Source organism: Amborella trichopoda, chromosome 11 (assembly GCF_054954075.1).
Source record: "Amborella trichopoda isolate Santa Cruz 75 chromosome 11, AtrichopodaSantaCruz75HAP2 v2.0, whole genome shotgun sequence".
Classification (NCBI taxonomy): domain Eukaryota; kingdom Viridiplantae; phylum Streptophyta; class Magnoliopsida; order Amborellales; family Amborellaceae; genus Amborella; species Amborella trichopoda.
The window spans coordinates 23,101,169-23,113,616 of record NC_142346.1 but is presented as its reverse complement, the minus strand read 5'-3'; the positions used below and the strand labels follow the sequence as shown (position 1 = coordinate 23,113,616).

The 12,448-nt window shown below is 34.7% G+C and overlaps 1 long non-coding RNA gene across 2 annotated transcripts; it reads left to right on the top strand.

The window, feature by feature from the left end:
* Positions 1–4,890: 4,890 nt before the first annotated feature.
* Positions 4,891–7,504, top strand: LOC105421612 (uncharacterized). Of its 2 annotated transcripts, none has more exons than XR_016045057.1 (2): positions 4,891–5,329; positions 7,022–7,504. It is a non-coding gene; the product is annotated as an uncharacterized LOC105421612 (long non-coding RNA). The 2 variants fall into 2 exon arrangements; XR_967079.3 differs by having other exon boundaries at positions 4,892–5,329; positions 6,997–7,504.
* The last annotated feature ends 4,944 nt before the right edge of the window (positions 7,505–12,448 follow it).

Below are 12,448 nucleotides of genomic sequence, written 5' to 3'. Positions count from 1 at the left end.
TCTTTCCAGTGTTCAAGCTGGCTATCTTCTCTTAGTAATAAACGGGAAAAGAATACATCTTTATACCATTTGTAATGGGATAGAGTATGACATCTTAAATTAGATAAAAGATCTTCGGATCTAGATGCTAAGACAGCGGTGTTTCCTATATATATATATATATATATATATATATGTTGGTTTAATTGCAATGTGAACATAAATAAGAGGGATCCCTCCTATAGCAAAGAGATGGTTCTAAGCATGATTGGAGCTGGTTATGTCGTCCATGCATATGTCTATGGCAAGCTTGCAAGTTTGGCCCTTGATTAAAATATATTCCTCTTTTTGAAATAGTTCCTAGCGTTCTATTTTTAGTAAACAAAAATTGAACTTTTGATGGTTCAGCATACCAGTATGCTGCTAATGGAAAATACCGGTTTGTGTTTAACCAGATAGACCACCTAAAATGTGGCAGGAATTACATATGCTTACTAAGTGCACTGTTGGCCTTCAGGTTCTCTCTCTCTCTCAAATGATCTTATATATGTTCTTGGTCTCCCAAATAGTCTTATATATGTTCTTGGTCTAGCAGAATTATGGTTCCTTCTTTGACTTGGGGGCTGTTGGAATAGTTGGTAGACTAGTTAAGATCATTGGGAGTGGAAATGTTACAACAAACATCTCCTCATCCAAATGGCTCTACAAGGTAACTTTATGTTTTCTTTCATTTACTTTTGCTTAGTAGTTAAGATGACTCAGTTCAGTGGGTTTCCTTTCATTTGTTTTTGCTTTGTAGTTAGAATGTGGTTCAGGACTGCAAATTAATTCTCGAGCAAAGCAAATTATATGAAACAAACAATCCAAAAAAAGTTAAATGGCACAATGAATATCTTCCAACAAAGAAAGCCATGATATGGTACAAGGTGAGAACAATAGTGTATGATGCATTAAGTACTCCCCTGTTTTAAATGTCAAAGAGAGCCATGACATGGTACAATGTGAGAACAACAATGTCTGGTGTATTAGGTACTCCTCTGTTTTAAATGTCTCTAATAACATAGTTATCGCATGATCTGTGATCTAATGGAAAGTTTTCAGTTATCAGGCAAACTTCCAAGCTCCGTTGGGCATTGACCCAGTGGTGGTTGACCTCGAAGGCATGGGTAAGGGCTATGCATGGATTAATGGCCAGCATATTGGAAAATACCGGTGTGTGTTTAACAAGATAGACCACCTGAAACGTGGCAGTAATTACATAAGCTTACTAAGTGTCACTGTTGGCTTTAAGGTTTTCTCTCTTTCTCTCTCAAACAATCTTATATATGTTCTTGGTCTCTCAAATAGTTTTATATATGTTCTTGGTCTGACAAAATTATGGTTCCTTCTTTGACTCGGGCCCTGCTGGAATAGTTGATAGACTAGTTTAGATCATTGGGAGTAGTTAAGATGCCTCAGTTCAGTGGGTTTCCTTTCATTTGTTTTTGCTTTGTAGTTAGGATGTGGCTCAAGACTACAAATTAATCAGCGAGCAAAACAAACAATCCAAAAAAAGTTAAATGGCACAATGAATATCTTCCAACAAAGAAAGCCATGACATGGTACAAGGTGAAAACAACAATGTCTGATGTATTTGTTACTCCCCTATTTTAAATGTTTCTAATAACATAATTACAAAGAGAGCCATGACATGGTACAAGGTGGGAACAACATTGTCTGATGTATTAGTTACTCCTCTGTTTTAAATGTCTCTAATAACATAATGTTATCACATGATCTGTGATCTAATAGAAAGTATTCGGTTATAAGGCAAACTTCCAAGCTCCGTTGGGCACTGACCCAATAGTGGTTGAACTTGAAGGCATGGGTAAGGGCTATGCTTGGATTAATGACCAACATATTGGTAGATGCTAGCCAACAAACCTGGCTTCTCAGGATGGTTGCCATGTTGTTTGCAATTACATCAGAGTATTTAAGCCTGAAAATTGTCTCACAGGATGTGGTGAAACTACTCAAAGATAGTAAATAATCCAATCATGATCTATCTCTCTCAATTTTCTCTTTCAATTTTCATATTGTCCTGATGCAACCCCTCTTATTTTGTAGCTACCATGTTCCAAGATCGTTCCTTAGGGATGACCAAAATACAATTGTGCTCTTTAATGAAGTCAGTGGAGATCCAAAAGGCATCAACTTCTAAACTGACTGTAGGTAAGGTGTGGAGTAAAATTGAGCAGGGTTCCACTCTGCAACTCGAATGCCCACGTGAAAAATCCAAATCAGTTGTTGAGTTTGCATGCTTTGGCATCCCAGAAGACCGTGCATCTTTCCAAAAGGGTGGCTGCGACATTGAGAGCGCCTTGCCTGCAGTGCAAAAGGTATAATGGTGCATATTCTAACCTCAATCTGGTTTGAGTGTTATCGCCTGTCTCTCTCTCTCAGCTCAGTTTCACTGGTCTCTCTCTCTATGTGTGTATGTGTTTGTGTGTGTATCTAAGTTCAGCAACTGTGTTTTGACATGCATGTGTTGGCTTAGCTGTTCAGCCTCAGTTATAGAGGAAGTTCTTGGGTGAGACAGCTCATCTGGCAACATTCATAAAAGCTTGGCAATTGAGGCCACATGTTAGAATGGGGAGCAAAATAGTGATACCTTCCTAGAAGGATTTTATCTTCTATATTAAAAAAAAACGATCATTTTCATTTTATTCTTTTGATGCTGGGTCCGTTTTTGTACTTGGTGAATAGCAATAATTCGTTTCCCAATTGAAATTACTTTATATATATATATATATATATATATATATATATATATATATATATATATATATATATATATGAGCAATGATCTACTGCAAAGGTTGTATCATAGTATAATTCAACAACACTTCTAAAAAATCATATTTGTGGCATTTGTATGACCCAAATTTTGCACACAGATTCTCTTCACCTTAATAATCAGTCCTCCCAAAAACAAAAACAAAAGTTCAATTTGAACCCTAGATATGGTCAAAATGAGCCCCATCCAAAAATGAATCTAGATCATTCATTTTATGAATTTCAAGATCTTAGCCTTTATAAACTCAAAATCTTTTTTTTTTTTTTTAATATTGTTCATCTAATGATAATAAAGCCATCCAAAAAAACAGGAAATGCAAAATCATTCTAAAGCTTAGATCTAAGCATAAAAAAAAATACTTTCTATGTTGTGTTTTCAAAAATTTATTTTTTGTAATCGTTCATTACAATAAAAAGTGTATATTTCAAAATTTGGATCAAACAAATGGGCATAAGATGATTTTTTAAGGTTGTTTCATCATATTACTATACAACAGTTGCATGAAATCATTGCTATATATATATATATATATATATATATATATATATATATATATATATATATATATATATAGGGCAGTGATGTCATGCAACGATTGTATTATAGTATAATGCAACGACACTTCTAGAAAACTATGTTTGTGGTATTTGTATGACCCAAAATTTTGCACACACACTATCTTTATCTCAATAATCAATCCAAAAAAATAAGTTCAAGTTGAACTCTAGATATGGTGGTTCCCCTCCAAAAACAAATCTAGACCATTTATTTGGTGAATTTCAAGATCTTATTATTATTTTTTATAATTGTTCAACTAATGATAATAAAGCTATCAAAAAAATTGGATATGAAAAAATCCTTTTAAGGCTTAAATCTAAGCATCTCACCAAAATGAATGACCTATGTTAATTGGGCTAAAAAAATACTTTCTAAGTTGTGTTTTCAAATTTTTTTTTTTTGTGATTGTTCATTAGAATGAAAAGAGTGTATATTTCAAAATTTGGATAAAACAAATGGCCATACCATGATTTTTGGAGGTTGTTGCATCATTGCTCATGGATATATATATATATATATATATATATATATATATATATATATATATATATATATATATATATATAGGAAAAAGTTGGGGTTAGCTCATTAGCTTATATGAACATATGAGCCCAATGGCCCATATTGAATCTGGGATGATTTGACGATCACTGATGTTCGGTAGTGTTTGAATTTTATTTTTTTTCTACAAATCCAAATCATTTGAAATTTTAGACGCGTGTTTATCAAAAATAGTTGAATCTTTGAAAAATATCAAAAAAATATTTTACATGAAATAAATTGGCCAAAAGACCCCCAAAAAGTTTTGGGGGGTATTTTGATCATTTTTCTTTTCACGAATAATATTTTTATTAGGTGCACCTTGATGAAAAGAACACATACTTAAAATTTAAAGTTATTTGGATTTGTAGAAAAAAAGAAATCTACTGGATATCCGTGATTGTTAGATCGGCTCAGATTCAATCTGGACTGTTTGACTCATATGTTCGTATGAACTAACGAGTTAATCCCAGTTTTTTTCATCTATATATATATATATATATATATATATAGGAAAAAGCTTCTGTAAGCAAATAGGCTCACAAAAAAAAATGAGCCCAATGGCCTAGATTGAATCTGGGCCAATCTTACGATCATGGATGCCTAATAGTATTTGAATTTTAATTGTTTTTCTACAAATTCGAATTACTTTAAATTTTAGACGTGTGTTGATAAAAAATAGGTGAATATTCAAAAAATATTAAAAAAATATTTTATATGAAACAAAATGATAAAAATACCCTTGTAAATTTTTGAAGGTATTTTAATTATTTTAAATTTTACGGATTATTTTTTTTTATATTTCTATTGGATGCGGCTTGATGAGAATAATATTCATCTAAAATTTCAAATGATTTGAATTTTTTTAAAAAATAAAATTTAATTATATCGATCCAAATTCAATCTGAACCATTGAACTTGATAGGCTCACCCTAGCCGCTTCCGGATATCAAAATGCTTCCGGATATCAAAATGCTCGTGTACGCCCCTGACGTGTAACTCCCAAGTGCGCCCAACGGCGTGGATCTGTTGAGGTAAAATCGACAGTAAAATTGCTTCCTGTGGTTTCCCAAAAGCCATTCAAAAAATGAATCTTCACTCTGGTAAACATCCGCTCTCTCTCAAACCCCTCATCCTCCCTCTGTCTCTCTATCTATTCGTTCTCGCTCTCTCTCTCTTTCTCTTTTGGATGAACCAGTGGAAAACCCCGTCTGTCGGTTTACCTCTCCTTCTATCTATTCGTTCTCTCGCTCTCTCTCTCTTGGCTGAACCAGGGGAAAACCCCGTCTCTCGCTCTACCTCTCCCTCTCTCTACGTCTCAGCACGAAGCCACCGCCTGCGCTATCTCTCTCACAGCGACTGCCTGCGCCACCTCTCTCTGCAAACGGGCCATCTCCCCTCTATCACGATTTACAGGTACATGTGGTTCTCTCTTTATCTCCACCTCTAGGGTTCTCTCTCCCACATTTCCCCTCTGTCTCCCCATTCCTACACTCCCTCCCACCTAGCAGCTGAATCCTCTGCCAAAAAACCCCCAATCTCCTTGCATGTCGTGCCTCCTCTCTTTCTCTATCTTCTTTCCCATACCTTCTCCCCTCTCTCTCTCCCTCTGCAAAAAAACCTTCCGTTGATTTTCGGGAATACATTGATTCTCTCTCTCTGCAAACAAAATCTTTTTAGGAATACATTGATTCTCATTTTCGGGAATGTGTTGATGCTCTTGATTGTGATTCCTATTTCCGGTTTTTTGGGAATTGTAAATTAGGTAGATGGGGTTTGCTCCTATTTTCCAATGCAAAAAAACCCTTAGCTGATTGTGGAAACTTAAATTTTGATTTACTGTGATGTAAATTGTGCGATTAAAATTAGGGTATAATTTTGGTGTACTGGAGATAATATCCATGTTTATTGACTTTGTTGGATCTAATGGTTAACGTTTTTGTACTTTCTGCTCTGTTATGAAATTTGGAAAAACAGGAATTGGATATCTGTATTGTACTTCTTACAAATGTAAGTCTTAATTTGTGTCAATTTAACACACATAGTAAATTTAATTAATTCATTTGTTCTTTATTTTAAGGACCTTCAAATTTTTATTAGCTTAATGGGCCTTTGGACGAGTTGGACATCTGAATTGTAACCTTATTACAAATTTAAGTCTTAATTTGTGCCAGTTCTGATTTTTTTTTGAGAAACTCTAGACTTTCTTTTCTTTAGAAACACCAGCTATTCTAACTTTTAAACTGAATTTCTTAAATACAAGAGTATTACTATTACATATATGTTATTAGAATTCATGTCCAATTTTTGTGGAAACTTAAATTTTGATTTACTGTGATGTAAATTGTGCGACTAAAATTAGGATATAGTTTTGGTGTACTGGAGATAATATCCATGGTTATTGACTTTGTTGGATGCTAATGGGTAAAGTTTTTGTACTTTCAGCTCTGTTATGAAATTCTTAAATACAGGAGTTGGATATCTGTATTGTAATCTTATTACAAATTTAGGTCTTAATTTGTGTCAATTTAACACAATGCTATACATAGTAAAGTCAATTAATTCATTTTTAGCTTTGCATTTGCAATTTTTAATGAGCTTTGCATATTCAATCTAGTATGTTCATTGACATATTTACTCTCAATGTGAGAATGTGCTTGAAGTCCGTATTGAATTAGTATGTTCATTGACATATTTACTCTCATTTTTAGCTTTGCATTGACATATTTACTCGCAGCATGTGGCTTTTATTTTCTCCCCTCTCTCTCTCTAGGAAAACTCTCCCTCGCATTTTTAGCTTTGCATTAACATATTTACTCGCACCATGTGGCTTTTCTTTTCTCCCCTCTCTCTCTCTAGGAAAACTCTCCCTCTCTTTCGTAGCCCTCCTATCTTTAGCTTTGCATTTGCTATACGCAATGCTATACTCATTAGCGAAGTCAATAAATATTTCCATATTTAGCTTCGCAATTGCAATTAGTCATGATCTCTGCATTTTCAATGTACTCTTTTTATTGACATATTTGCAATGAATGTTATGATGTGCTTGAAATACATACTTATACTTATTTCGTCCTTCACAGTATGGTTCTGATGCTAGTATTGTAGGCCCTAACAATGTCATCTGATTTTACAAGTAATCGAGGATATAGACTTCGACAATGGCCTAAGTGCAATATAAATTGTGCTACGAAAGCATCGGCAAGCTCAAATAACCCAAACATGATGTTCTATGAATGTCTATTATGTGGGTTCTTCCAATGTTGTGATGAATATGTTACTGCCGTGCAAAATATTAATTTCAGGCATCACAATACACAAAAGTGGAATCCATGCATGAATCACAAGAACGTGTCATGGTCAATCAAGAAATAAGTGTTGGTCATGATACGATACTCGGTGCCATAAGGTGTTTGCAACAATTCTTACTTGGTGCCTTTGGGTGTTTACAATAATTTTTGTATTTCATGTGTATAATAAATGTATGCTTGCTTGTGCTCTTTTATATTTTTGTAGTCCTTATTCGAAACATATGATAGTTTTTTAGGATTGCTTTTTTACTAATGTAATTATTTCCATTGTGGATTTCAACTCATTCTCCTATTATTGTTCATCTTGTAGTTGAAATTCAATACAAAACGAAAATTAAAAAAGTATGAGAAATACAATACAAACTTTAAAATCCAATAGACTTGAAAATAGGACCTAGTCCTTTTGTAGGGCCTACATTTGTATCATATTTTATTCAAATAAATCTTTGTTTCTTTTTTAAAATTTTCTAAAAATATCCCATGAACGCATGTAGTTTGATACTTCTTGAGTTTTGAGTTCCATCTCCAAACAAGCGTAGAACCTCTTGTTGTATTATATTTGGTACCGAGTTAAACGAGAAAGTTAGGATATTGGTACGAGCTGGTTATTGGAATCTGTGAGTGATTACTGTAATTCTTTTATATGATTCGAAGTTTTATTTTTAAAAAATCTCTTAGTTCTTTATATGATTCGAAGTTTTTTTTTTTAAAATTCTCTATACGATTTGAATGAATCTCTTTTTGGCATGGTTCTATGTCATTTCTGGATTTCATGATTGTTGCCTATTTTTGGCTCAAGGAGTTGACCTTAAATATTTGTTGTTAGAGTGGTAGGAGTTGGGGTTTCAGGACCAGATTTAGTCGCGTGAATGCATGTAATAAATCTTTGTTAAATGGATGAATAAAATTGATTTTTTGAGATTTTCTAGGTATCCAGAATTTAATTCTGTTTTGATTAACTTTATGGGATTTTGGAGTCTTCTCTTATTTTCTAAAAGTTCTTTAAAATTTTTTTTAAGAACACACCACAAACTAATTTCGCTAAAGAGGTGTGAGAAATACAATACAAATCAATTTCGTACTGCCAATGAACACAAACCAATTTTACATTGCCAATGAACACAAAACAAACCAATTTTGCATTGCCAATGACTTGGATACATCTAGTGAAGTTACATTACTGTGTATCAACTCCTGTCTAAGTATTGACACGTATCGACACATGATACGAAGGAAAATATAAAGTGTTTGGATGGCACTGCACATAAGCAGTAATTCGAAATGTGGTTCAAGGGTAAACATAGTGAAAGTGTAAACATAACAAAGTGAAATAAATTGTATACATACTTCCAGATCCAAACTTTTTTGATGATGTTAAAGCAAACAGGAAGAATCTCGTTGGATGAGCTATACCACATGCACATGCTTATAGAAGAAAGAGGAAAAAGGTTATATGCACTTGAGAGTCAGAGCTCGAGAACTATAGAAGAAACAAAAAGCACTTAAGGTTTTTCAACAAACACAGAGTTCACTCATGAGTAGGAGAGTTTTGGTGCGTTTGCACAATGTTATGCTAGAAGACGGCAAAAGATGGATGCCTAAGATACATCATGGAATGATAGCTCAAATAATTGAATTTAGTGCAGCTCTTGACCATCAGAATTATCACTATCTGAAGGTTCCTGCTCTGCAGTAGATTTGTCTTGGTCCTCTGCAGTAACCACTTTACACTTTTTCTCTTTCTTCTTCTGCTTCTTCTTTTGCCTTTTCAATCTCTTCTATGCAGTCTGTTCTTCCGCAGCTTTTATCCGTTCTTCTCGTCTCGTATTGAACTCTGCAATTTTTTTCCTCCTCTGATAGTCGACATCCATTCTTGCAAGACGATCTTGCTCTTTCTGTCTCATTTGCCGATACTGCACACATTTTCACATAATGTGTGAGGGAAGTAATTTTTATTGAATATCTATGCACATAAGCTTCAAAACTTAACAAAGCAAAAAAATCATGTTTTTGTTTCTACTATGATACTACCATAAAATAGCATGCACACTTGCAGTAAGCGAATTCCACAATTAAGTAAATATGCATGGAAACACAAATAAAATGCTCCGATTATAATCACAAATTTAATACAAGGAATTAAAGTCTTGTAAGAGATCCGAAAGTAGTTATTCTATGGGTAGACTGCCCAAGGTCTCTTAAAAGAATCATAGTATGGTTGTATGGATGATCAATGTAGGTCTCTAAAAAGAATCAATGTATGGTTGTTTGGATGATCAATGTAGGTCTCTAAAAAGAATCAATGTATGGTTGTATGGATGATCATTTAGTGAAATGTGAAGTCCTCCATCAATTGGTGACTGCAACAATAAGACCATCAGCAAGTAATACAAGAACGGATAGAAGTACCACTTTGCTTAAAAAAGGTAAAGTTATGAATAAACTACAGGATAACAAATATTATTTACCTGCCAACTTTTTATAAAAAAGAACAGCAGCCGTTGCATCCACAACTCCAATACTGCATTAACAACATCAGTTGGTATAAACTTTAAATTTATAGTATTACTCATTATGTTCTACATTGTCATTGACATGGATACAACCACATAAGCATAAAAGTTTCAATGCAATACAATTTAATTACCATTACTGATCATGTTCCATATTCTCACATGACCCATTCTTGCATCTTATATTGACATTTAACCTAAATGAAGAAAACCCATTTCAAATATTTACATTTAAGGAATTCATATTAAATCACAAAGACTATGAAAGATGGAGCAATAGTTCATTCATACTTTGAATGTGCAAGAGATGGATAATTCTTTTTGTCATGTCCACTCCCTTTGCAAACAACACAGTTTCGGGTAACTTCCTTCTCTTTCGTTTTCACTTTCTTTGCCTCTATCTCAGCCTGAGGTACCATTGTTCAAAAACGCGGACCACCCAGAGCCTAGGCGGTCCAGAAGGCCTGGGCGACACGCTCAGGCCAAGACGGCCAAAATGGGCGGTGGTCCCTGGGCAGCTGCCTAGGCGGTACGGAACCCGCCTAGGCAGCTGCCCATTGCCCAGCCTTGGGCGGCCGCCCATCGCCCAGCCTTGGGCTGCCTCCCATTGCCCAGCCTTGGGCGGTCGCCTAGGCCTGCACCCCACTCAGAGGCGGAATTTTTTTATTTATTTTTCAATATATAAAGTTTAGAAAGATGTGTTTTAGGTTCATTTGAAACTTAAAACCCCAAGAAACCCTTTTAGAGAGAAAGAAACCTAAAAAAAACTGCATTTTATTAGATTGAATCATCGAAGCGTTTTTCAAAGTTTGGAGTTCGAGCAACCAAAGTAAGTGCAACTTTTAGATTGCTTGTTTTGAGATGCCTTCTGCAGGAGTTAGTCGGAGTGGAGATCCGTGTTGGAAATATAGATACAGCCGGAATCCGAATGACAAAAATTACGTTAGATGCAATTTTTGTGAAAAATATATAAAAGGAGGCATAAATCGGTTTAAGAAACATCTTGCCGGTATTAAGAGGGATGTTGCCCATTGTAAAAATATTCCTGAAGCTATCAGAGAGGAGATTAAACAATTTATAAGTTATGTAAAACACAAACAAGAACAAAATTCTTGTCATAAATCTATTTCTGCTACTCCTAGAAAAAGTGATCCAAGTTAGAAGTATGGGTATAACCCAAAACCAAATGATAAAACTTGTATAAGGTGTAATTTTTGTGAAAAAGATACCAATGGGGTATTAGTCGATTCAAAAAATACATTGCTAGTGTTATAGGTAATGTTGCTTCTTGTATAAAGGTTCCTGAAGCAGTTCGGGATGAGACTCGACATCTTTTGAATTTTGAAGAACCAGAAAAGAATGAAAATAAGCCTTGTTCTATGGAAGTATTCTTCTCTAAGTTCTGGACGGAGTGGTGATCCGGGTTGGAAGTATGATTATAACTCGAATCCAAGTGATAAAAATCTTATTAAATGTAGTTATTGTGGAAATGATATTAATAGGGGCATTTACTAGTTTAAAAATATCTTGCCGGTATTAAGGGGGATGTTGCCCCTTGTAAAAATATTCTTGAGGCTACCAAGGAGGAAATTATACAATATTTGAGTTCAGATAAGTACAAAGAAAAGGGTAGAGTAGCCAAGACTCCTAGAGCCTCATCTGCACTGACTAGTAAGAAGAAGGTAGAAGAAGAGGAGGAGAAAGAGGCAGATTAAGAAGAAACAGAGGACGACGTGTATTATATTGAAGACGGAGATGACTCTGATGATGATGGCCTAGACTTTGATGCATATGATGAGGCTTGCCCTATTCATATTTCTTCTTTTGATTATAATGACGATGATGACGACGACGACTGAAGACTCTTGTCTCTTGGTGCTGAGTGTTGAGTCTGTTGACTGCTGTGTTGAATCATGAGTGTTGATTTTTGTTATATTGTATATTTTCTAAATTTCTCTTGTGTTGAGTGTTGACTTTTATATCCTACCTACACTTGTATGGTTTTACAGTTTACTGTTTTAACAATATGGATTATCAAAATTCTCTTCTCAACGTCTACCTTTTTTTTTTTCAACTTAGAATATAGAATTACATTAGTAATAATTTGGTATGGATTTTATTTTTTTTCAAATTTCAACTAACAGCCGCCTAGATTTTAGGCGCCCGCCTAGGTGCTGGGCGTCCTGGACCCCTCAGACTGCCTAGGACCTACCTAGCGCATTTTGATACATTGGAAACACCTTAGAGGTAGAAGTTTGGAGATGGAGCAATCAATGAGAGTGATTTTTTTTTGGTTGCTTGGATTATTTTGAGATAATTGGATATGGACTTATGGTTTTGGTTATGGAGTATGGAGGAGTGTGTGTGCTTTGTGGACTTGTGTACAATACATTTGATGTGCCCTGAATCCTGAATTCTTATATGTTATACGATTATATTTATACAGTTAGACTGTAAAAACATTTTTTTTTTATTGGGCTGCCCAAGTTCTGGGCGCCATCCTAGGAGCTAGGCAGCCTTGACTTCCTGGCTACTTAGGCACCGCCTAGCGCTTTTTAAAACATTGGCATGATGGCTCACTATTTATTGCATTTGCTTTTCTCATTCTCTCTGGTGACTTATTTCTAATTTCTTTAATGAGTTTAGGGTGTGATGTATGTGGAGTTGCAAACACTCAACTACTTAGGAGAATTTCTGATGCAAATTCGTAC